Raw genomic sequence first — 17,411 nt, forward strand, 5'->3', positions numbered from 1 at the left:
AATTTGTGTAATAGAGGAAAAAAGGGGGCATAAAGCATTGTTCTGGTCTTTTTCATAATTTTTGTTCTTAGTGAGCCACAATTCCATTTCTCATGCAGTTCCAAGACATCTGGAAATGTTACAAGTCTTGAGTCAAGGACAATCGTGATGACATATCAGTATTCCAAAAACTTGTTGCAACTGGAAGCAGTGCATCACATGTGCAATTGGAAGTACACCAAACAGAAGTTTTGTTGCTCCGATGCTTTTGAGTATCTCTTGAATTAACAATAAGGTTCCATTCCCATACCGGGAGTCGAACCCGGGCCGCCTGGGTGAAAACCAGGAACCCTGACTGCTAGACCATATGGGAAGCTGAAAGTTGCTGACTTCAATGTTTCATACAAGCAAAATTTGTCTTGCCGACAGTGTACATTTATTCATGCTAAGTGCAGTACCTTGTTGAAACCAAACACAACCAATTCCATTTCTCATGCAGTTCCAAGACATCTGGAAATGTTACAAGTCTTGAGTCAAGGACAATCGTGATGACATATCAGTATTCCAAAAACTTGTCGCAACTGGAAGCAGTGCATCACATGTGCAATTGGAAGTACACCAAACAGAAGTTTTTTTGCTCCGATGCTTTTGATTCTCTCTTGAATTAACAATAAGGTTCCATTTCCATTTCTCATGCAGTTCCAAGACATCTGGAAATGTTACAAGTCTTGAGTCAAGGACAATCGTGATGACATATCAGTATTCCAAAAACTTGTCGCAACTGGAAGCAGTGCATCACATGTGCAATTGGAAGTACACCAAACAGAAGTTTTTTTGCTCCGATGCTTTTGATTCTCTCTTGAATTAACAATAAGGTTCCATTCCCATACCGGGAGTCGAACCCGGGCCGCCTGGGTGAAAACCAGGAATCCTGACCGCTAGACCACATGGGAAGCTGAAAGTTACTGACTTCAATGTTTCATACAAGCAAAATTTGTCTTGCCGACAGTGTACATTTATTCATGCTAAGTGCAGTACCTTGTTGAAACCAAACACAACCAAGAAGTTGCCTTGTTAGCGCAGTAGGTAGCGCGTCAGTCTCATAATCTGAAGGTCGTGAGTTCAAGCCTTACACAGGGCATTCTTTTTGATGTCTGTCATGACTTTTCTCCTCACAAGAGTGCATTGGAATTTGAGAATTAAACTCTGTTTCTGATAAAGATGCCAGAACACCTATTGGAACTGACGGCATTTTCCTTGTTGAATAGGACTTTGTACTGGAAATTTGTGTAATAGAGGAAAAAAGGGGGCATAAAGCATTGTTCTGTTTTTTTCATAATTTTTGTTCTTAGTGAGCCACAATTCCATTTCTCATGCAGTTCCAAGACATCTGGAAATGTTACAAGTCTTGAGTCAAGGACAATCGTGATGACATATCAGTATTCCAAAAACTTGCCGCAACTGGAAGCAGTGCATCACATGTGCAATTGGAAGTACACCAAACAGAAGTTTTTTTGCTCCGATGCTTTTGATTCTCTCTTGAATTAACAATAAGGTTCCATTCCCATACCGGGAGTCGAACCCGGGCCGCCTGGGTGAAAACCAGGAATCCTGACCGCTAGACCATATGGGAAGCTGCAAGCTACTGAATTCAATGTTTCATACAAGCAAAATTTGTCTTGCCGACAGTGTACATTTATTCATGCTAAGTGCAGTACCTTGTTGAAACCAAACACAACCAAGAAGTTGCCTTGTTAGCGCAGTAGGTAGCGCGTCAGTCTCATAATCTGAAGGTCGTGAGTTCAAGCCTCACAAAGGGCATTCTTTTTGATGTCTGTCATGACTTTTGTCCTCACAAGAGTGCATTGGAATTTGAGAATTATACTCTGTTTCTGATAAAGTTGCCTAAACACCTATTGGAACTGACGGCATTTTTCTTGTTGAATAGGACTTTTTTCTGGAAATTTGTGTAATAGAGGAAAAAAAGGGGCATAAAGCATTGTTCTGTTTTTTTCATAATTTTTGTTCTTAGTGAGCCACAATTCCATTTCTCATGCAGTTCCAAGACATCTGGAAATGTTACAAGTCTTGAGTCAAGGACAATCGTGATGACATATCAGTATTCCAAAAACTTGCCGCAACTGGAAGCAGTGCATCACATGTGCAATTGGAAGTACACCAAACAGAAGTTTTTTTGCTCCGATGCTTTTGATTTTCTCTTGAATTAACAATAAGGTTCCATTCCCTACCGGGAGTCAAACCCGGGCCGCCTGGGTGGAAACCAGGAATCCTGACCGCTAGACCATATGGGAAGCTGAAAGCTACTGAATTCAATGTTTTATACAAGCAAAATTCGTCTTGCCGACAGTGTACATTTATTCATGCTAAGTGCAGTACCTTGTTGAAACCAAACACAACCAAGAAGTTGCCTTGTTAGCGCAGTAGGTAGCGCGTCAGTCTCATAATCTGAAGGTCGTGAGTTCAAGCCTCGCACAGGGCATTCTTTTTGATGTCTGTCATGACTTTTGTCCTCACAAGAGTGCATTGGAATTTGAGAATTAAACTCTGTTTCTGATAAAGTTGCCTGAACACCTATTGGAACTGACGGCATTTTCCTTGTTGAATAGGACTTTGTTCTGGAAATTTGTGTAATAGAGGAAAAAAGGGGGCATAAAGCATTGTTCTGTTTTTTTTTCATAATTTTTGTTCTTAGTGAGCCACAATTCCATTTCTCATGCAGTTCCAGGACATCTGGAAATGTTACAAGTCTTGAGTCAAGGACAATCGTGATGACATATCAGTATTCCAAAAACTTGTCGCAACTGGAAGCAGTGCATCACATGTGCAATTGGAAGTACACCAAACAGAAGTTTTTTTGCTCCGATGCTTTTGATTCTCTCTTGAATTAACAATAAGGTTCCATTCCCATACCGGGAGTCAAACCCGGGCCGTCTGGGTGAAAACCAGGAATCCTGACCGCTAGACCATATGGGAAGCTGAAAGCTACTGACTTCAATGTTTCATTCAAGCAAAATTTGTCTTGCCGACAGTGTACATTTATTAATGCTAAGTGCAGTACCTTGTTGAAACCAAACACATCCAAGAAGTTGACTTGTTAGCGCAGTAGGTAGCGCGTCAGTCTCATAATCTGAAGGTCGTGAGTTCAAGCCTCACACAGGGCATTCTTTTTGATGTCTGTCATGACTTCTGTCCTCACAAGAGTGCATTGGAATTTGAGAATTAAACTCTGTTTCTGATAAAGTTGCCTGAACACCTATTGGAACTGACGGCATTTTCCTTGTTGAATAGGACTTTGTTCTGGAAATTTGTGTAATAGAGGAAAAAAGGGGGCATAAAGCATTGTTCTGGTCTTTTTCATAATTTTTGTTCTTAGTGAGCCACAATTCCATTTCTCATGCAGTTCCAAGACATCTGGAAATGTTACAAGTCTTGAGTCAAGGACAATCGTGATGACATATCAGTATTCCAAAAACTTGTTGCAACTGGAAGCAGTGCATCACATGTGCAATTGGAAGTACACCAAACAGAAGTTTTGTTGCTCCGATGCTTTTGAGTATCTCTTGAATTAACAATAAGGTTCCATTCCCATACCGGGAGTCGAACCCGGGCCGCCTGGGTGAAAACCAGGAATCCTGACCGCTAGACCACATGGGAAGCTGAAAGTTACTGACTTCAATGTTTCATACAAGCAAAATTTGTCTTGCCGACAGTGTACATTTATTCATGCTAAGTGCAGTACCTTGTTGAAACCAAACACAACCAAGAAGTTGCCTTGTTAGCGCAGTAGGTAGCGCGTCAGTCTCATAATCTGAAGGTCGTGAGTTCAAGCCTTACACAGGGCATTCTTTTTGATGTCTGTCATGACTTTTCTCCTCACAAGAGTGCATTGGAATTTGAGAATTAAACTCTGTTTCTGATAAAGATGCCAGAACACCTATTGGAACTGACGGCATTTTCCTTGTTGAATAGGACTTTGTACTGGAAATTTGTGTAATAGAGGAAAAAAGGGGGCATAAAGCATTGTTCTGTTTTTTTCATAATTTTTGTTCTTAGTGAGCCACAATTCCATTTCTCATGCAGTTCCAAGACATCTGGAAATGTTACAAGTCTTGAGTCAAGGACAATCGTGATGACATATCAGTATTCCAAAAACTTGCCGCAACTGGAAGCAGTGCATCACATGTGCAATTGGAAGTACACCAAACAGAAGTTTTTTTGCTCCGATGCTTTTGATTCTCTCTTGAATTAACAATAAGGTTCCATTCCCATACCGGGAGTCGAACCCGGGCCGCCTGGGTGAAAACCAGGAATCCTGACCGCTAGACCATATGGGAAGCTGCAAGCTACTGAATTCAATGTTTCATACAAGCAAAATTTGTCTTGCCGACAGTGTACATTTATTCATGCTAAGTGCAGTACCTTGTTGAAACCAAACACAACCAAGAAGTTGCCTTGTTAGCGCAGTAGGTAGCGCGTCAGTCTCATAATCTGAAGGTCGTGAGTTCAAGCCTCACAAAGGGCATTCTTTTTGATGTCTGTCATGACTTTTGTCCTCACAAGAGTGCATTGGAATTTGAGAATTATACTCTGTTTCTGATAAAGTTGCCTAAACACCTATTGGAACTGACGGCATTTTCCTTGTTGAATAGGACTTTTTTCTGGAAATTTGTGTAATAGAGGAAAAAAAGGGGCATAAAGCATTGTTCTGTTTTTTTCATAATTTTTGTTCTTAGTGAGCCACAATTCCATTTCTCATGCAGTTCCAAGACATCTGGAAATGTTACAAGTCTTGAGTCAAGGACAATCGTGATGACATATCAGTATTCCAAAAACTTGCCGCAACTGGAAGCAGTGCATCACATGTGCAATTGGAAGTACACCAAACAGAAGTTTTTTTGCTCCGATGCTTTTGATTTTCTCTTGAATTAACAATAAGGTTCCATTCCCATACCGGGAGTCAAACCCGGGCCGCCTGGGTGGAAACCAGGAATCCTGACCGCTAGACCATATGGGAAGCTGAAAGCTACTGAATTCAATGTTTCATACAAGCAAAATTCGTCTTGCCGACAGTGTACATTTATTCATGCTAAGTGCAGTACCTTGTTGAAACCAAACACAACCAAGAAGTTGCCTTGTTAGCGCAGTAGGTAGCGCGTCAGTCTCATAATCTGAAGGTCGTGAGTTCAAGCCTCGCACAGGGCATTCTTTTTGATGTCTGTCATGACTTTTGTCCTCACAAGAGTGCATTGGAATTTGAGAATTAAACTCTGTTTCTGATAAAGTTGCCTGAACACCTATTGGAACTGACGGCATTTTCCTTGTTGAATAGGACTTTGTTCTGGAAATTTGTGTAATAGAGGAAAAAAGGGGGCATAAAGCATTGTTCTATTTTTTTTCATAATTTTTGTTCTTAGTGAGCCACAATTCCATTTCTCATGCAGTTCCAGGACATCTGGAAATGTTACAAGTCTTGAGTCAAGGACAATCGTGATGACATATCAGTATTCCAAAAACTTGTCGCAACTGGAAGCAGTGCATCACATGTGCAATTGGAAGTACACCAAACAGAAGTTTTTTTGCTCCGATGCTTTTGATTCTCTCTTGAATTAACAATAAGGTTCCATTCCCATACCGGGAGTCAAACCCGGGCCGCCTGGGTGAAAACCAGGAATCCTGACCGCTAGACCATATGGGAAGCTGAAAGCTACTGACTTCAATGTTTCATTCAAGCAAAATTTGTCTTGCCGACAGTGTACATTTATTAATGCTAAGTGCAGTACCTTGTTGAAACCAAACACATCCAAGAAGTTGACTTGTTAGCGCAGTAGGTAGCGCGTCAGTCTCATAATCTGAAGGTCGTGAGTTCAAGCCTCACACAGGGCATTCTTTTTGATGTCTGTCATGACTTTTGTCCTCACAAGAGTGCATTGGAATTTGAGAATTAAACTCTGTTTCTGATAAAGTTGCCTGAACACCTATTGGAACTGACGGCATTTTCCTTGTTGAATAGGACTTTGTTCTGGAAATTTGTGTAATAGAGGAAAAAAGGGGGCATAAAGCATTGTTCTGGTCTTTTTCATAATTTTTGTTCTTAGTGAGCCACAATTCCATTTCTCATGCAGTTCCAAGACATCTGGAAATGTTACAAGTCTTGAGTCAAGGACAATCGTGATGACATATCAGTATTCCAAAAACTTGTTGCAACTGGAAGCAGTGCATCACATGTGCAATTGGAAGTACACCAAACAGAAGTTTTGTTGCTCCGATGCTTTTGAGTATCTCTTGAATTAACAATAAGGTTCCATTCCCATACCGGGAGTCGAACCCGGGCCGCCTGGGTGAAAACCAGGAACCCTGACTGCTAGACCATATGGGAAGCTGAAAGCTGCTGACTTCAATGTTTCATACAAGCAAAATTTGTCTTGCCGACAGTGTACATTTATTCATGCTAAGTGCAGTACCTTGTTGAAACCAAACACAACCAATTCCATTTCTCATGCAGTTCCAAGACATCTGGAAATGTTACAAGTCTTGAGTCAAGGACAATCGTGATGACATATCAGTATTCCAAAAACTTGTCGCAACTGGAAGCAGTGCATCACATGTGCAATTGGAAGTACACCAAACAGAAGTTTTTTTGCTCCGATGCTTTTGATTCTCTCTTGAAATAACAATAAGGTTCCATTTCCATTTCTCATGCAGTTCCAAGACATCTGGAAATGTTACAAGTCTTGAGTCAAGGACAATCGTGATGACATATCAGTATTCCAAAAACTTGTCGCAACTGGAAGCAGTGCATCACATGTGCAATTGGAAGTACACCAAACAGAAGTTTTTTTGCTCCGATGCTTTTGATTCTCTCTTGAATTAACAATAAGGTTCCATTCCCATACCGGGAGTCGAACCCGGGCCGCCGGGGTGAAAACCAGGAATCCTGACCGCTAGACCACATGGGAAGCTGAAAGTTACTGACTTCAATGTTTCATACAAGCAAAATTTGTCTTGCCGACAGTGTACATTTATTCATGCTAAGTGCAGTACCTTGTTGAAACCAAACACAACCAAGAAGTTGCCTTGTTAGCGCAGTAGGTAGCGCGTCAGTCTCATAATCTGAAGGTCGTGAGTTCAAGCCTTACACAGGGCATTCTTTTTGATGTCTGTCATGACCTTTCTCCTCACAAGAGTGCATTGGAATTTGAGAATTAAACTCTGTTTCTGATAAAGATGCCAGAACACCTATTGGAACTGACGGCATTTTCCTTGTTGAATAGGACTTTGTTCTGGAAATTTGTGTAATAGAGGAAAAAAGGGGGCATAAAGCATTGTTCTGTTTTTTTCATAATTTTTGTTCTTAGTGAGCCACAATTCCATTTCTCATGCAGTTCCAAGACATCTGGAAATGTTACAAGTCTTGAGTCAAGGACAATCGTGATGACATATCAGTATTCCAAAAACTTGTTGCAACTGGAAGCAGTGCATCACATGTGCAATTGGAAGTACACCAAACAGAAGTTTTGTTGCTCCGATGCTTTTGAGTATCTCTTGAATTAACAATAAGGTTCCATTCCCATACCGGGAGTCGAACCCGGGCCGCCTGGGTGAAAACCAGGAACCCTGACTGCTAGACCATATGGGAAGCTGAAAGCTGCTGACTTCAATGTTTCATACAAGCAAAATTTGTCTTGCCGACAGTGTACATTTATTCATGCTAAGTGCAGTACCTTGTTGAAACCAAACACAACCAATTCCATTTCTCATGCAGTTCCAAGACATCTGGAAATGTTACAAGTCTTGAGTCAAGGACAATCGTGATGACATATCAGTATTCCAAAAACTTGTCGCAACTGGAAGCAGTGCATCACATGTGCAATTGGAAGTACACCAAACAGAAGTTTTTTTGCTCCGATGCTTTTGATTCTCTCTTGAAATAACAATAAGGTTCCATTTCCATTTCTCATGCAGTTCCAAGACATCTGGAAATGTTACAAGTCTTGAGTCAAGGACAATCGTGATGACATATCAGTATTCCAAAAACTTGTCGCAACTGGAAGCAGTGCATCACATGTGCAATTGGAAGTACACCAAACAGAAGTTTTTTTGCTCCGATGCTTTTGATTCTCTCTTGAATTAACAATAAGGTTCCATTCCCATACCGGGAGTCGAACCCGGGCCGCCGGGGTGAAAACCAGGAATCCTGACCGCTAGACCACATGGGAAGCTGAAAGTTACTGACTTCAATGTTTCATACAAGCAAAATTTGTCTTGCCGACAGTGTACATTTATTCATGCTAAGTGCAGTACCTTGTTGAAACCAAACACAACCAAGAAGTTGCCTTGTTAGCGCAGTAGGTAGCGCGTCAGTCTCATAATCTGAAGGTCGTGAGTTCAAGCCTTACACAGGGCATTCTTTTTGATGTCTGTCATGACCTTTCTCCTCACAAGAGTGCATTGGAATTTGAGAATTAAACTCTGTTTCTGATAAAGATGCCAGAACACCTATTGGAACTGACGGCATTTTCCTTGTTGAATAGGACTTTGTTCTGGAAATTTGTGTAATAGAGGAAAAAAGGGGGCATAAAGCATTGTTCTGTTTTTTTCATAATTTTTGTTCTTAGTGAGCCACAATTCCATTTCTCATGCAGTTCCAAGACATCTGGAAATGTTACAAGTCTTGAGTCAAGGACAATCGTGATGACATATCAGTATTCCAAAAACTTGCCGCAACTGGAAGCAGTGCATCACATGTGCAATTGGAAGTACACCAAACAGAAGTTTTTTTGCTCCGATGCTTTTGATTTTCTCTTGAATTAACAATAAGGTTCCATTCCCATACCGGGAGTCAAACCCGGGCCGCCTGGGTGGAAACCAGGAATCCTGACCGCTAGACCATATGGGAAGCTGAAAGCTACTGAATTCAATGTTTCATACAAGCAAAATTCGTCTTGCCGACAGTGTACATTTATTCATGCTAAGTGCAGTACCTTGTTGAAACCAAACACAACCAAGAAGTTGCCTTGTTAGCGCAGTAGGTAGCGCGTCAGTCTCATAATCTGAAGGTCGTGAGTTCAAGCCTCGCACAGGGCATTCTTTTTGATGTCTGTCATGACTTTTGTCCTCACAAGAGTGCATTGGAATTTGAGAATTAAACTCTGTTTCTGATAAAGTTGCCTGAACACCTATTGGAACTGACGGCATTTTCCTTGTTGAATAGGACTTTGTTCTGGAAATTTGTGTAATAGAGGAAAAAAGGGGGCATAAAGCATTGTTCTATTTTTTTTCATAATTTTTGTTCTTAGTGAGCCACAATTCCATTTCTCATGCAGTTCCAGGACATCTGGAAATGTTACAAGTCTTGAGTCAAGGACAATCGTGATGACATATCAGTATTCCAAAAACTTGTCGCAACTGGAAGCAGTGCATCACATGTGCAATTGGAAGTACACCAAACAGAAGTTTTTTTGCTCCGATGCTTTTGATTCTCTCTTGAATTAACAATAAGGTTCCATTCCCATACCGGGAGTCGAACCCGGGCCGCCGGGGTGAAAACCAGGAATCCTGACCGCTAGACCACATGGGAAGCTGAAAGTTACTGACTTCAATGTTTCATACAAGCAAAATTTGTCTTGCCGACAGTGTACATTTATTCATGCTAAGTGCAGTACCTTGTTGAAACCAAACACAACCAAGAAGTTGCCTTGTTAGCGCAGTAGGTAGCGCGTCAGTCTCATAATCTGAAGGTCGTGAGTTCAAGCCTTACACAGGGCATTCTTTTTGATGTCTGTCATGACCTTTCTCCTCACAAGAGTGCATTGGAATTTGAGAATTAAACTCTGTTTCTGATAAAGATGCCAGAACACCTATTGGAACTGACGGCATTTTCCTTGTTGAATAGGACTTTGTTCTGGAAATTTGTGTAATAGAGGAAAAAAGGGGGCATAAAGCATTGTTCTGTTTTTTTCATAATTTTTGTTCTTAGTGAGCCACAATTCCATTTCTCATGCAGTTCCAAGACATCTGGAAATGTTACAAGTCTTGAGTCAAGGACAATCGTGATGACATATCAGTATTCCAAAAACTTGCCGCAACTGGAAGCAGTGCATCACATGTGCAATTGGAAGTACACCAAACAGAAGTTTTTTTGCTCCGATGCTTTTGATTTTCTCTTGAATTAACAATAAGGTTCCATTCCCATACCGGGAGTCAAACCCGGGCCGCCTGGGTGGAAACCAGGAATCCTGACCGCTAGACCATATGGGAAGCTGAAAGCTACTGAATTCAATGTTTCATACAAGCAAAATTCGTCTTGCCGACAGTGTACATTTATTCATGCTAAGTGCAGTACCTTGTTGAAACCAAACACAACCAAGAAGTTGCCTTGTTAGCGCAGTAGGTAGCGCGTCAGTCTCATAATCTGAAGGTCGTGAGTTCAAGCCTCGCACAGGGCATTCTTTTTGATGTCTGTCATGACTTTTGTCCTCACAAGAGTGCATTGGAATTTGAGAATTAAACTCTGTTTCTGATAAAGTTGCCTGAACACCTATTGGAACTGACGGCATTTTCCTTGTTGAATAGGACTTTGTTCTGGAAATTTGTGTAATAGAGGAAAAAAGGGGGCATAAAGCATTGTTCTATTTTTTTTCATAATTTTTGTTCTTAGTGAGCCACAATTCCATTTCTCATGCAGTTCCAGGACATCTGGAAATGTTACAAGTCTTGAGTCAAGGACAATCGTGATGACATATCAGTATTCCAAAAACTTGTCGCAACTGGAAGCAGTGCATCACATGTGCAATTGGAAGTACACCAAACAGAAGTTTTTTTGCTCCGATGCTTTTGATTCTCTCTTGAATTAACAATAAGGTTCCATTCCCATACCGGGAGTCAAACCCGGGCCGCCTGGGTGAAAACCAGGAATCCTGACCGCTAGACCATATGGGAAGCTGAAAGCTACTGACTTCAATGTTTCATTCAAGCAAAATTTGTCTTGCCGACAGTGTACATTTATTAATGCTAAGTGCAGTACCTTGTTGAAACCAAACACATCCAAGAAGTTGACTTGTTAGCGCAGTAGGTAGCGCGTCAGTCTCATAATCTGAAGGTCGTGAGTTCAAGCCTCACACAGGGCATTCTTTTTGATGTCTGTCATGACTTTTGTCCTCACAAGAGTGCATTGGAATTTGAGAATTAAACTCTGTTTCTGATAAAGTTGCCTGAACACCTATTGGAACTGACGGCATTTTCCTTGTTGAATAGGACTTTGTTCTGGAAATTTGTGTAATAGAGGAAAAAAGGGGGCATAAAGCATTGTTCTGGTCTTTTTCATAATTTTTGTTCTTAGTGAGCCACAATTCCATTTCTCATGCAGTTCCAAGACATCTGGAAATGTTACAAGTCTTGAGTCAAGGACAATCGTGATGACATATCAGTATTCCAAAAACTTGTTGCAACTGGAAGCAGTGCATCACATGTGCAATTGGAAGTACACCAAACAGAAGTTTTGTTGCTCCGATGCTTTTGAGTATCTCTTGAATTAACAATAAGGTTCCATTCCCATACCGGGAGTCGAACCCGGGCCGCCTGGGTGAAAACCAGGAACCCTGACTGCTAGACCATATGGGAAGCTGAAAGCTGCTGACTTCAATGTTTCATACAAGCAAAATTTGTCTTGCCGACAGTGTACATTTATTCATGCTAAGTGCAGTACCTTGTTGAAACCAAACACAACCAATTCCATTTCTCATGCAGTTCCAAGACATCTGGAAATGTTACAAGTCTTGAGTCAAGGACAATCGTGATGACATATCAGTATTCCAAAAACTTGTCGCAACTGGAAGCAGTGCATCACATGTGCAATTGGAAGTACACCAAACAGAAGTTTTTTTGCTCCGATGCTTTTGATTCTCTCTTGAAATAACAATAAGGTTCCATTTCCATTTCTCATGCAGTTCCAAGACATCTGGAAATGTTACAAGTCTTGAGTCAAGGACAATCGTGATGACATATCAGTATTCCAAAAACTTGTCGCAACTGGAAGCAGTGCATCACATGTGCAATTGGAAGTACACCAAACAGAAGTTTTTTTGCTCCGATGCTTTTGATTCTCTCTTGAATTAACAATAAGGTTCCATTCCCATACCGGGAGTCGAACCCGGGCCGCCGGGGTGAAAACCAGGAATCCTGACCGCTAGACCACATGGGAAGCTGAAAGTTACTGACTTCAATGTTTCATACAAGCAAAATTTGTCTTGCCGACAGTGTACATTTATTCATGCTAAGTGCAGTACCTTGTTGAAACCAAACACAACCAAGAAGTTGCCTTGTTAGCGCAGTAGGTAGCGCGTCAGTCTCATAATCTGAAGGTCGTGAGTTCAAGCCTTACACAGGGCATTCTTTTTGATGTCTGTCATGACTTTTCTCCTCACAAGAGTGCATTGGAATTTGAGAATTAAACTCTGTTTCTGATAAAGATGCCAGAACACCTATTGGAACTGACGGCATTTTCCTTGTTGAATAGGACTTTGTTCTGGAAATTTGTGTAATAGAGGAAAAAAGGGGGCATAAAGCATTGTTCTGTTTTTTTCATAATTTTTGTTCTTAGTGAGCCACAATTCCATTTCTCATGCAGTTCCAAGACATCTGGAAATGTTACAAGTCTTGAGTCAAGGACAATCGTGATGACATATCAGTATTCCAAAAACTTGCCGCAACTGGAAGCAGTGCATCACATGTGCAATTGGAAGTACACCAAACAGAAGTTTTTTTGCTCCGATGCTTTTGATTCTCTCTTGAATTAACAATAAGGTTCCATTCCCATACCGGGAGTCGAACCCGGGCCGCCTGGGTGAAAACCAGGAATCCTGACCGCTAGACCATATGGGAAGCTGCAAGCTACTGAATTCAATGTTTCATACAAGCAAAATTTGTCTTGCCGACAGTGTACATTTATTCATGCTAAGTGCAGTACCTTGTTGAAACCAAACACAACCAAGAAGTTGCCTTGTTAGCGCAGTAGGTAGCGCGTCAGTCTCATAATCTGAAGGTCGTGAGTTCAAGCCTCACAAAGGGCATTCTTTTTGATGTCTGTCATGACTTTTGTCCTCACAAGAGTGCATTGGAATTTGAGAATTATACTCTGTTTCTGATAAAGTTGCCTAAACACCTATTGGAACTGACGGCATTTTCCTTGTTGAATAGGACTTTTTTCTGGAAATTTGTGTAATAGAGGAAAAAAAGGGGCATAAAGCATTGTTCTGTTTTTTTTCATAATTTTTGTTCTTAGTGAGCCACAATTCCATTTCTCATGCAGTTCCAAGACATCTGGAAATGTTACAAGTCTTGAGTCAAGGACAATCGTGATGACATATCAGTATTCCAAAAACTTGCCGCAACTGGAAGCAGTGCATCACATGTGCAATTGGAAGTACACCAAACAGAAGTTTTTTTGCTCCGATGCTTTTGATTCTCTCTTGAATTAACAATAAGGTTCCATTCCCTACAGGGAGTCAAACCCGGGCCGCCTGGGTGGAAACCAGGAATCCTGACCGCTAGACCATATGGGAAGCTGAAAGTTACTGAATTCAATGTTTCATACAAGCAAAATTCGTCTTGCCGACAGTGTACATTTATTCATGCTAAGTGCAGTACCTTGTTGAAACCAAACACAACCAAGAAGTTGCCTTGTTAGCGCAGTAGGTAGCGCGTCAGTCTCATAATCTGAAGGTCGTGAGTTCAAGCCTCGCACAGGGCATTCTTTTTCATGTCTGTCATGACTTTTGTCCTCACAAGAGTGCATTGGAATTTGAGAATTAAACTCTGTTTCTGATAAAGTTGCCTGAACACCTATTGGAACTGACGGCATTTTCCTTGTTGAATAGGACTTTGTTCTGGAAATTTGTGTAATAGAGGAAAAAAGGGGGCATAAAGCATTGTTCTGTTTTTTTTCATAATTTTTGTTCTTAGTGAGCCACAATTCCATTTCTCATGCAGTTCCAGGACATCTGGAAATGTTACAAGTCTTGAGTCAAGGACAATCGTGATGACATATCAGTATTCCAAAAACTTGTCGCAACTGGAAGCAGTGCATCACATGTGCAATTGGAAGTACACCAAACAGAAGTTTTTTTGCTCCGATGCTTTTGATTCTCTCTTGAAATAACAATAAGGTTCCATTTCCATTTCTCATGCAGTTCCAAGACATCTGGAAATGTTACAAGTCTTGAGTCAAGGACAATCGTGATGACATATCAGTATTCCAAAAACTTGTCGCAACTGGAAGCAGTGCATCACATGTGCAATTGGAAGTACACCAAACAGAAGTTTTTTTGCTCCGATGCTTTTGATTCTCTCTTGAATTAACAATAAGGTTCCATTCCCATACCGGGAGTCGAACCCGGGCCGCCGGGGTGAAAACCAGGAATCCTGACCGCTAGACCACATGGGAAGCTGAAAGTTACTGACTTCAATGTTTCATACAAGCAAAATTTGTCTTGCCGACAGTGTACATTTATTCATGCTAAGTGCAGTACCTTGTTGAAACCAAACACAACCAAGAAGTTGCCTTGTTAGCGCAGTAGGTAGCGCGTCAGTCTCATAATCTGAAGGTCGTGAGTTCAAGCCTTACACAGGGCATTCTTTTTGATGTCTGTCATGACCTTTCTCCTCACAAGAGTGCATTGGAATTTGAGAATTAAACTCTGTTTCTGATAAAGATGCCAGAACACCTATTGGAACTGACGGCATTTTCCTTGTTGAATAGGACTTTGTTCTGGAAATTTGTGTAATAGAGGAAAAAAGGGGGCATAAAGCATTGTTCTGTTTTTTTCATAATTTTTGTTCTTAGTGAGCCACAATTCCATTTCTCATGCAGTTCCAAGACATCTGGAAATGTTACAAGTCTTGAGTCAAGGACAATCGTGATGACATATCAGTATTCCAAAAACTTGTTGCAACTGGAAGCAGTGCATCACATGTGCAATTGGAAGTACACCAAACAGAAGTTTTTTTGCTCCGATGCTTTTGATTCTCTCTTGAATTAACAATAAGGTTCCATTCCCATACCGGGAGTCAAACCCGGGCCGCCTGGGTGAAAACCAGGAATCCTGACCGCTAGACCATATGGGAAGCTGAAAGCTACTGAATTCAATGTTTCATACAAGCAAAATTCGTCTTGCCGACAGTGTACATTTATTCATGCTAAGTGCAGTACCTTGTTGAAACCAAACACAACCAAGAAGTTGCCTTGTTAGCGCAGTAGGTAGCGCGTCAGTCTCATAATCTGAAGGTCGTGAGTTCAAGCCTCGCACAGGGCATTCTTTTTGATGTCTGTCATGACTTTTGTCCTCACAAGAGTGCATTGGAATTTGAGAATTAAACTCTGTTTCTGATAAAGTTGCCTGAACACCTATTGGAACTGACGGCATTTTCCTTGTTGAATAGGACTTTGTTCTGGAAATTTGTGTAATAGAGGAAAAAAGGGGGCATAAAGCATTGTTCTATTTTTTTTCATAATTTTTGTTCTTAGTGAGCCACAATTCCATTTCTCATGCAGTTCCAGGACATCTGGAAATGTTACAAGTCTTGAGTCAAGGACAATCGTGATGACATATCAGTATTCCAAAAACTTGTCGCAACTGGAAGCAGTGCATCACATGTGCAATTGGAAGTACACCAAACAGAAGTTTTTTTGCTCCGATGCTTTTGATTCTCTCTTGAATTAACAATAAGGTTCCATTCCCATACCGGGAGTCAAACCCGGGCCGCCTGGGTGAAAACCAGGAATCCTGACCGCTAGACCATATGGGAAGCTGAAAGCTACTGACTTCAATGTTTCATTCAAGCAAAATTTGTCTTGCCGACAGTGTACATTTATTAATGCTAAGTGCAGTACCTTGTTGAAACCAAACACATCCAAGAAGTTGACTTGTTAGCGCAGTAGGTAGCGCGTCAGTCTCATAATCTGAAGGTCGTGAGTTCAAGCCTCACACAGGGCATTCTTTTTGATGTCTGTCATGACTTTTGTCCTCACAAGAGTGCATTGGAATTTGAGAATTAAACTCTGTTTCTGATAAAGTTGCCTGAACACCTATTGGAACTGACGGCATTTTCCTTGTTGAATAGGACTTTGTTCTGGAAATTTGTGTAATAGAGGAAAAAAGGGGGCATAAAGCATTGTTCTGGTCTTTTTCATAATTTTTGTTCTTAGTGAGCCACAATTCCATTTCTCATGCAGTTCCAAGACATCTGGAAATGTTACAAGTCTTGAGTCAAGGACAATCGTGATGACATATCAGTATTCCAAAAACTTGTTGCAACTGGAAGCAGTGCATCACATGTGCAATTGGAAGTACACCAAACAGAAGTTTTGTTGCTCCGATGCTTTTGAGTATCTCTTGAATTAACAATAAGGTTCCATTCCCATACCGGGAGTCGAACCCGGGCCGCCTGGGTGAAAACCAGGAACCCTGACTGCTAGACCATATGGGAAGCTGAAAGCTGCTGACTTCAATGTTTCATACAAGCAAAATTTGTCTTGCCGACAGTGTACATTTATTCATGCTAAGTGCAGTACCTTGTTGAAACCAAACACAACCAATTCCATTTCTCATGCAGTTCCAAGACATCTGGAAATGTTACAAGTCTTGAGTCAAGGACAATCGTGATGACATATCAGTATTCCAAAAACTTGTCGCAACTGGAAGCAGTGCATCACATGTGCAATTGGAAGTACACCAAACAGAAGTTTTTTTGCTCCGATGCTTTTGATTCTCTCTTGAAATAACAATAAGGTTCCATTTCCATTTCTCATGCAGTTCCAAGACATCTGGAAATGTTACAAGTCTTGAGTCAAGGACAATCGTGATGACATATCAGTATTCCAAAAACTTGTCGCAACTGGAAGCAGTGCATCACATGTGCAATTGGAAGTACACCAAACAGAAGTTTTTTTGCTCCGATGCTTTTGATTCTCTCTTGAATTAACAATAAGGTTCCATTCCCATACCGGGAGTCGAACCCGGGCCGCCGGGGTGAAAACCAGGAATCCTGACCGCTAGACCACATGGGAAGCTGAAAGTTACTGACTTCAATGTTTCATACAAGCAAAATTTGTCTTGCCGACAGTGTACATTTATTCATGCTAAGTGCAGTACCTTGTTGAAACCAAACACAACCAAGAAGTTGCCTTGTTAGCGCAGTAGGTAGCGCGTCAGTCTCATAATCTGAAGGTCGTGAGTTCAAGCCTTACACAGGGCATTCTTTTTGATGTCTGTCATGACTTTTCTCCTCACAAGAGTGCATTGGAATTTGAGAATTAAACTCTGTTTCTGATAAAGATGCCAGAACACCTATTGGAACTGACGGCATTTTCCTTGTTGAATAGGACTTTGTTCTGGAAATTTGTGTAATAGAGGAAA

At 41.1% G+C, this 17,411-nt stretch overlaps 42 non-coding genes across 42 annotated transcripts; 21 read left to right on the forward strand and 21 right to left on the reverse strand.

Moving 5' to 3' along the window:
* Nucleotides 1–280: 280 nt before the first annotated feature.
* TRNAE-UUC (transfer RNA glutamic acid (anticodon UUC)) lies at nucleotides 281–352 on the reverse strand. The gene has a single exon. It is a non-coding gene; the product is annotated as a tRNA-Glu (tRNA).
* Nucleotides 353–860: 508 nt separating this feature from the next.
* On the reverse strand, nucleotides 861–932 carry TRNAE-UUC (transfer RNA glutamic acid (anticodon UUC)). The gene has a single exon. It is a non-coding gene; the product is annotated as a tRNA-Glu (tRNA).
* A 115-nt stretch (nucleotides 933–1,047) lies between these two features.
* Nucleotides 1,048–1,120, forward strand: TRNAM-CAU (transfer RNA methionine (anticodon CAU)). Its single transcript has one exon. It is a non-coding gene; the product is annotated as a tRNA-Met (tRNA).
* Nucleotides 1,121–1,540: 420 nt separating this feature from the next.
* TRNAE-UUC (transfer RNA glutamic acid (anticodon UUC)) lies at nucleotides 1,541–1,612 on the reverse strand. The gene has a single exon. It is a non-coding gene; the product is annotated as a tRNA-Glu (tRNA).
* A 115-nt stretch (nucleotides 1,613–1,727) lies between these two features.
* On the forward strand, nucleotides 1,728–1,800 carry TRNAM-CAU (transfer RNA methionine (anticodon CAU)). The gene has a single exon. It is a non-coding gene; the product is annotated as a tRNA-Met (tRNA).
* Nucleotides 1,801–2,406: 606 nt separating this feature from the next.
* On the forward strand, nucleotides 2,407–2,479 carry TRNAM-CAU (transfer RNA methionine (anticodon CAU)). The gene has a single exon. It is a non-coding gene; the product is annotated as a tRNA-Met (tRNA).
* Nucleotides 2,480–2,901: 422 nt separating this feature from the next.
* TRNAE-UUC (transfer RNA glutamic acid (anticodon UUC)) lies at nucleotides 2,902–2,973 on the reverse strand. The gene has a single exon. It is a non-coding gene; the product is annotated as a tRNA-Glu (tRNA).
* A 115-nt stretch (nucleotides 2,974–3,088) lies between these two features.
* Nucleotides 3,089–3,161, forward strand: TRNAM-CAU (transfer RNA methionine (anticodon CAU)). The gene has a single exon. It is a non-coding gene; the product is annotated as a tRNA-Met (tRNA).
* A 421-nt stretch (nucleotides 3,162–3,582) lies between these two features.
* Nucleotides 3,583–3,654, reverse strand: TRNAE-UUC (transfer RNA glutamic acid (anticodon UUC)). Its single transcript has one exon. It is a non-coding gene; the product is annotated as a tRNA-Glu (tRNA).
* Nucleotides 3,655–3,769: 115 nt separating this feature from the next.
* On the forward strand, nucleotides 3,770–3,842 carry TRNAM-CAU (transfer RNA methionine (anticodon CAU)). The gene has a single exon. It is a non-coding gene; the product is annotated as a tRNA-Met (tRNA).
* A 420-nt stretch (nucleotides 3,843–4,262) lies between these two features.
* TRNAE-UUC (transfer RNA glutamic acid (anticodon UUC)) lies at nucleotides 4,263–4,334 on the reverse strand. Its single transcript has one exon. It is a non-coding gene; the product is annotated as a tRNA-Glu (tRNA).
* Nucleotides 4,335–4,449: 115 nt separating this feature from the next.
* On the forward strand, nucleotides 4,450–4,522 carry TRNAM-CAU (transfer RNA methionine (anticodon CAU)). The gene has a single exon. It is a non-coding gene; the product is annotated as a tRNA-Met (tRNA).
* Nucleotides 4,523–5,129: 607 nt separating this feature from the next.
* On the forward strand, nucleotides 5,130–5,202 carry TRNAM-CAU (transfer RNA methionine (anticodon CAU)). The gene has a single exon. It is a non-coding gene; the product is annotated as a tRNA-Met (tRNA).
* A 421-nt stretch (nucleotides 5,203–5,623) lies between these two features.
* TRNAE-UUC (transfer RNA glutamic acid (anticodon UUC)) lies at nucleotides 5,624–5,695 on the reverse strand. Its single transcript has one exon. It is a non-coding gene; the product is annotated as a tRNA-Glu (tRNA).
* Nucleotides 5,696–5,810: 115 nt separating this feature from the next.
* On the forward strand, nucleotides 5,811–5,883 carry TRNAM-CAU (transfer RNA methionine (anticodon CAU)). Its single transcript has one exon. It is a non-coding gene; the product is annotated as a tRNA-Met (tRNA).
* Nucleotides 5,884–6,304: 421 nt separating this feature from the next.
* Nucleotides 6,305–6,376, reverse strand: TRNAE-UUC (transfer RNA glutamic acid (anticodon UUC)). The gene has a single exon. It is a non-coding gene; the product is annotated as a tRNA-Glu (tRNA).
* A 508-nt stretch (nucleotides 6,377–6,884) lies between these two features.
* Nucleotides 6,885–6,956, reverse strand: TRNAE-UUC (transfer RNA glutamic acid (anticodon UUC)). The gene has a single exon. It is a non-coding gene; the product is annotated as a tRNA-Glu (tRNA).
* Nucleotides 6,957–7,071: 115 nt separating this feature from the next.
* On the forward strand, nucleotides 7,072–7,144 carry TRNAM-CAU (transfer RNA methionine (anticodon CAU)). Its single transcript has one exon. It is a non-coding gene; the product is annotated as a tRNA-Met (tRNA).
* A 420-nt stretch (nucleotides 7,145–7,564) lies between these two features.
* On the reverse strand, nucleotides 7,565–7,636 carry TRNAE-UUC (transfer RNA glutamic acid (anticodon UUC)). The gene has a single exon. It is a non-coding gene; the product is annotated as a tRNA-Glu (tRNA).
* Nucleotides 7,637–8,144: 508 nt separating this feature from the next.
* Nucleotides 8,145–8,216, reverse strand: TRNAE-UUC (transfer RNA glutamic acid (anticodon UUC)). The gene has a single exon. It is a non-coding gene; the product is annotated as a tRNA-Glu (tRNA).
* A 115-nt stretch (nucleotides 8,217–8,331) lies between these two features.
* TRNAM-CAU (transfer RNA methionine (anticodon CAU)) lies at nucleotides 8,332–8,404 on the forward strand. The gene has a single exon. It is a non-coding gene; the product is annotated as a tRNA-Met (tRNA).
* A 607-nt stretch (nucleotides 8,405–9,011) lies between these two features.
* On the forward strand, nucleotides 9,012–9,084 carry TRNAM-CAU (transfer RNA methionine (anticodon CAU)). Its single transcript has one exon. It is a non-coding gene; the product is annotated as a tRNA-Met (tRNA).
* A 421-nt stretch (nucleotides 9,085–9,505) lies between these two features.
* TRNAE-UUC (transfer RNA glutamic acid (anticodon UUC)) lies at nucleotides 9,506–9,577 on the reverse strand. The gene has a single exon. It is a non-coding gene; the product is annotated as a tRNA-Glu (tRNA).
* A 115-nt stretch (nucleotides 9,578–9,692) lies between these two features.
* TRNAM-CAU (transfer RNA methionine (anticodon CAU)) lies at nucleotides 9,693–9,765 on the forward strand. The gene has a single exon. It is a non-coding gene; the product is annotated as a tRNA-Met (tRNA).
* Nucleotides 9,766–10,372: 607 nt separating this feature from the next.
* On the forward strand, nucleotides 10,373–10,445 carry TRNAM-CAU (transfer RNA methionine (anticodon CAU)). The gene has a single exon. It is a non-coding gene; the product is annotated as a tRNA-Met (tRNA).
* Nucleotides 10,446–10,866: 421 nt separating this feature from the next.
* Nucleotides 10,867–10,938, reverse strand: TRNAE-UUC (transfer RNA glutamic acid (anticodon UUC)). The gene has a single exon. It is a non-coding gene; the product is annotated as a tRNA-Glu (tRNA).
* Nucleotides 10,939–11,053: 115 nt separating this feature from the next.
* TRNAM-CAU (transfer RNA methionine (anticodon CAU)) lies at nucleotides 11,054–11,126 on the forward strand. Its single transcript has one exon. It is a non-coding gene; the product is annotated as a tRNA-Met (tRNA).
* Nucleotides 11,127–11,547: 421 nt separating this feature from the next.
* Nucleotides 11,548–11,619, reverse strand: TRNAE-UUC (transfer RNA glutamic acid (anticodon UUC)). The gene has a single exon. It is a non-coding gene; the product is annotated as a tRNA-Glu (tRNA).
* A 508-nt stretch (nucleotides 11,620–12,127) lies between these two features.
* On the reverse strand, nucleotides 12,128–12,199 carry TRNAE-UUC (transfer RNA glutamic acid (anticodon UUC)). The gene has a single exon. It is a non-coding gene; the product is annotated as a tRNA-Glu (tRNA).
* Nucleotides 12,200–12,314: 115 nt separating this feature from the next.
* On the forward strand, nucleotides 12,315–12,387 carry TRNAM-CAU (transfer RNA methionine (anticodon CAU)). The gene has a single exon. It is a non-coding gene; the product is annotated as a tRNA-Met (tRNA).
* A 420-nt stretch (nucleotides 12,388–12,807) lies between these two features.
* TRNAE-UUC (transfer RNA glutamic acid (anticodon UUC)) lies at nucleotides 12,808–12,879 on the reverse strand. Its single transcript has one exon. It is a non-coding gene; the product is annotated as a tRNA-Glu (tRNA).
* A 115-nt stretch (nucleotides 12,880–12,994) lies between these two features.
* TRNAM-CAU (transfer RNA methionine (anticodon CAU)) lies at nucleotides 12,995–13,067 on the forward strand. The gene has a single exon. It is a non-coding gene; the product is annotated as a tRNA-Met (tRNA).
* Nucleotides 13,068–13,674: 607 nt separating this feature from the next.
* Nucleotides 13,675–13,747, forward strand: TRNAM-CAU (transfer RNA methionine (anticodon CAU)). Its single transcript has one exon. It is a non-coding gene; the product is annotated as a tRNA-Met (tRNA).
* Nucleotides 13,748–14,368: 621 nt separating this feature from the next.
* Nucleotides 14,369–14,440, reverse strand: TRNAE-UUC (transfer RNA glutamic acid (anticodon UUC)). Its single transcript has one exon. It is a non-coding gene; the product is annotated as a tRNA-Glu (tRNA).
* Nucleotides 14,441–14,555: 115 nt separating this feature from the next.
* Nucleotides 14,556–14,628, forward strand: TRNAM-CAU (transfer RNA methionine (anticodon CAU)). Its single transcript has one exon. It is a non-coding gene; the product is annotated as a tRNA-Met (tRNA).
* Nucleotides 14,629–15,048: 420 nt separating this feature from the next.
* On the reverse strand, nucleotides 15,049–15,120 carry TRNAE-UUC (transfer RNA glutamic acid (anticodon UUC)). Its single transcript has one exon. It is a non-coding gene; the product is annotated as a tRNA-Glu (tRNA).
* A 115-nt stretch (nucleotides 15,121–15,235) lies between these two features.
* TRNAM-CAU (transfer RNA methionine (anticodon CAU)) lies at nucleotides 15,236–15,308 on the forward strand. The gene has a single exon. It is a non-coding gene; the product is annotated as a tRNA-Met (tRNA).
* Nucleotides 15,309–15,729: 421 nt separating this feature from the next.
* Nucleotides 15,730–15,801, reverse strand: TRNAE-UUC (transfer RNA glutamic acid (anticodon UUC)). The gene has a single exon. It is a non-coding gene; the product is annotated as a tRNA-Glu (tRNA).
* A 115-nt stretch (nucleotides 15,802–15,916) lies between these two features.
* Nucleotides 15,917–15,989, forward strand: TRNAM-CAU (transfer RNA methionine (anticodon CAU)). The gene has a single exon. It is a non-coding gene; the product is annotated as a tRNA-Met (tRNA).
* A 421-nt stretch (nucleotides 15,990–16,410) lies between these two features.
* On the reverse strand, nucleotides 16,411–16,482 carry TRNAE-UUC (transfer RNA glutamic acid (anticodon UUC)). The gene has a single exon. It is a non-coding gene; the product is annotated as a tRNA-Glu (tRNA).
* Nucleotides 16,483–16,990: 508 nt separating this feature from the next.
* Nucleotides 16,991–17,062, reverse strand: TRNAE-UUC (transfer RNA glutamic acid (anticodon UUC)). The gene has a single exon. It is a non-coding gene; the product is annotated as a tRNA-Glu (tRNA).
* Nucleotides 17,063–17,177: 115 nt separating this feature from the next.
* Nucleotides 17,178–17,250, forward strand: TRNAM-CAU (transfer RNA methionine (anticodon CAU)). The gene has a single exon. It is a non-coding gene; the product is annotated as a tRNA-Met (tRNA).
* Nucleotides 17,251–17,411: the final 161 nt, after the last annotated feature.

Source organism: Crinia signifera, chromosome 4 (genome assembly GCF_055691185.1).
Source record: "Crinia signifera chromosome 4, ASM5569118v1, whole genome shotgun sequence".
Classification (NCBI taxonomy): Eukaryota; Metazoa; Chordata; class Amphibia; order Anura; family Myobatrachidae; genus Crinia; species Crinia signifera.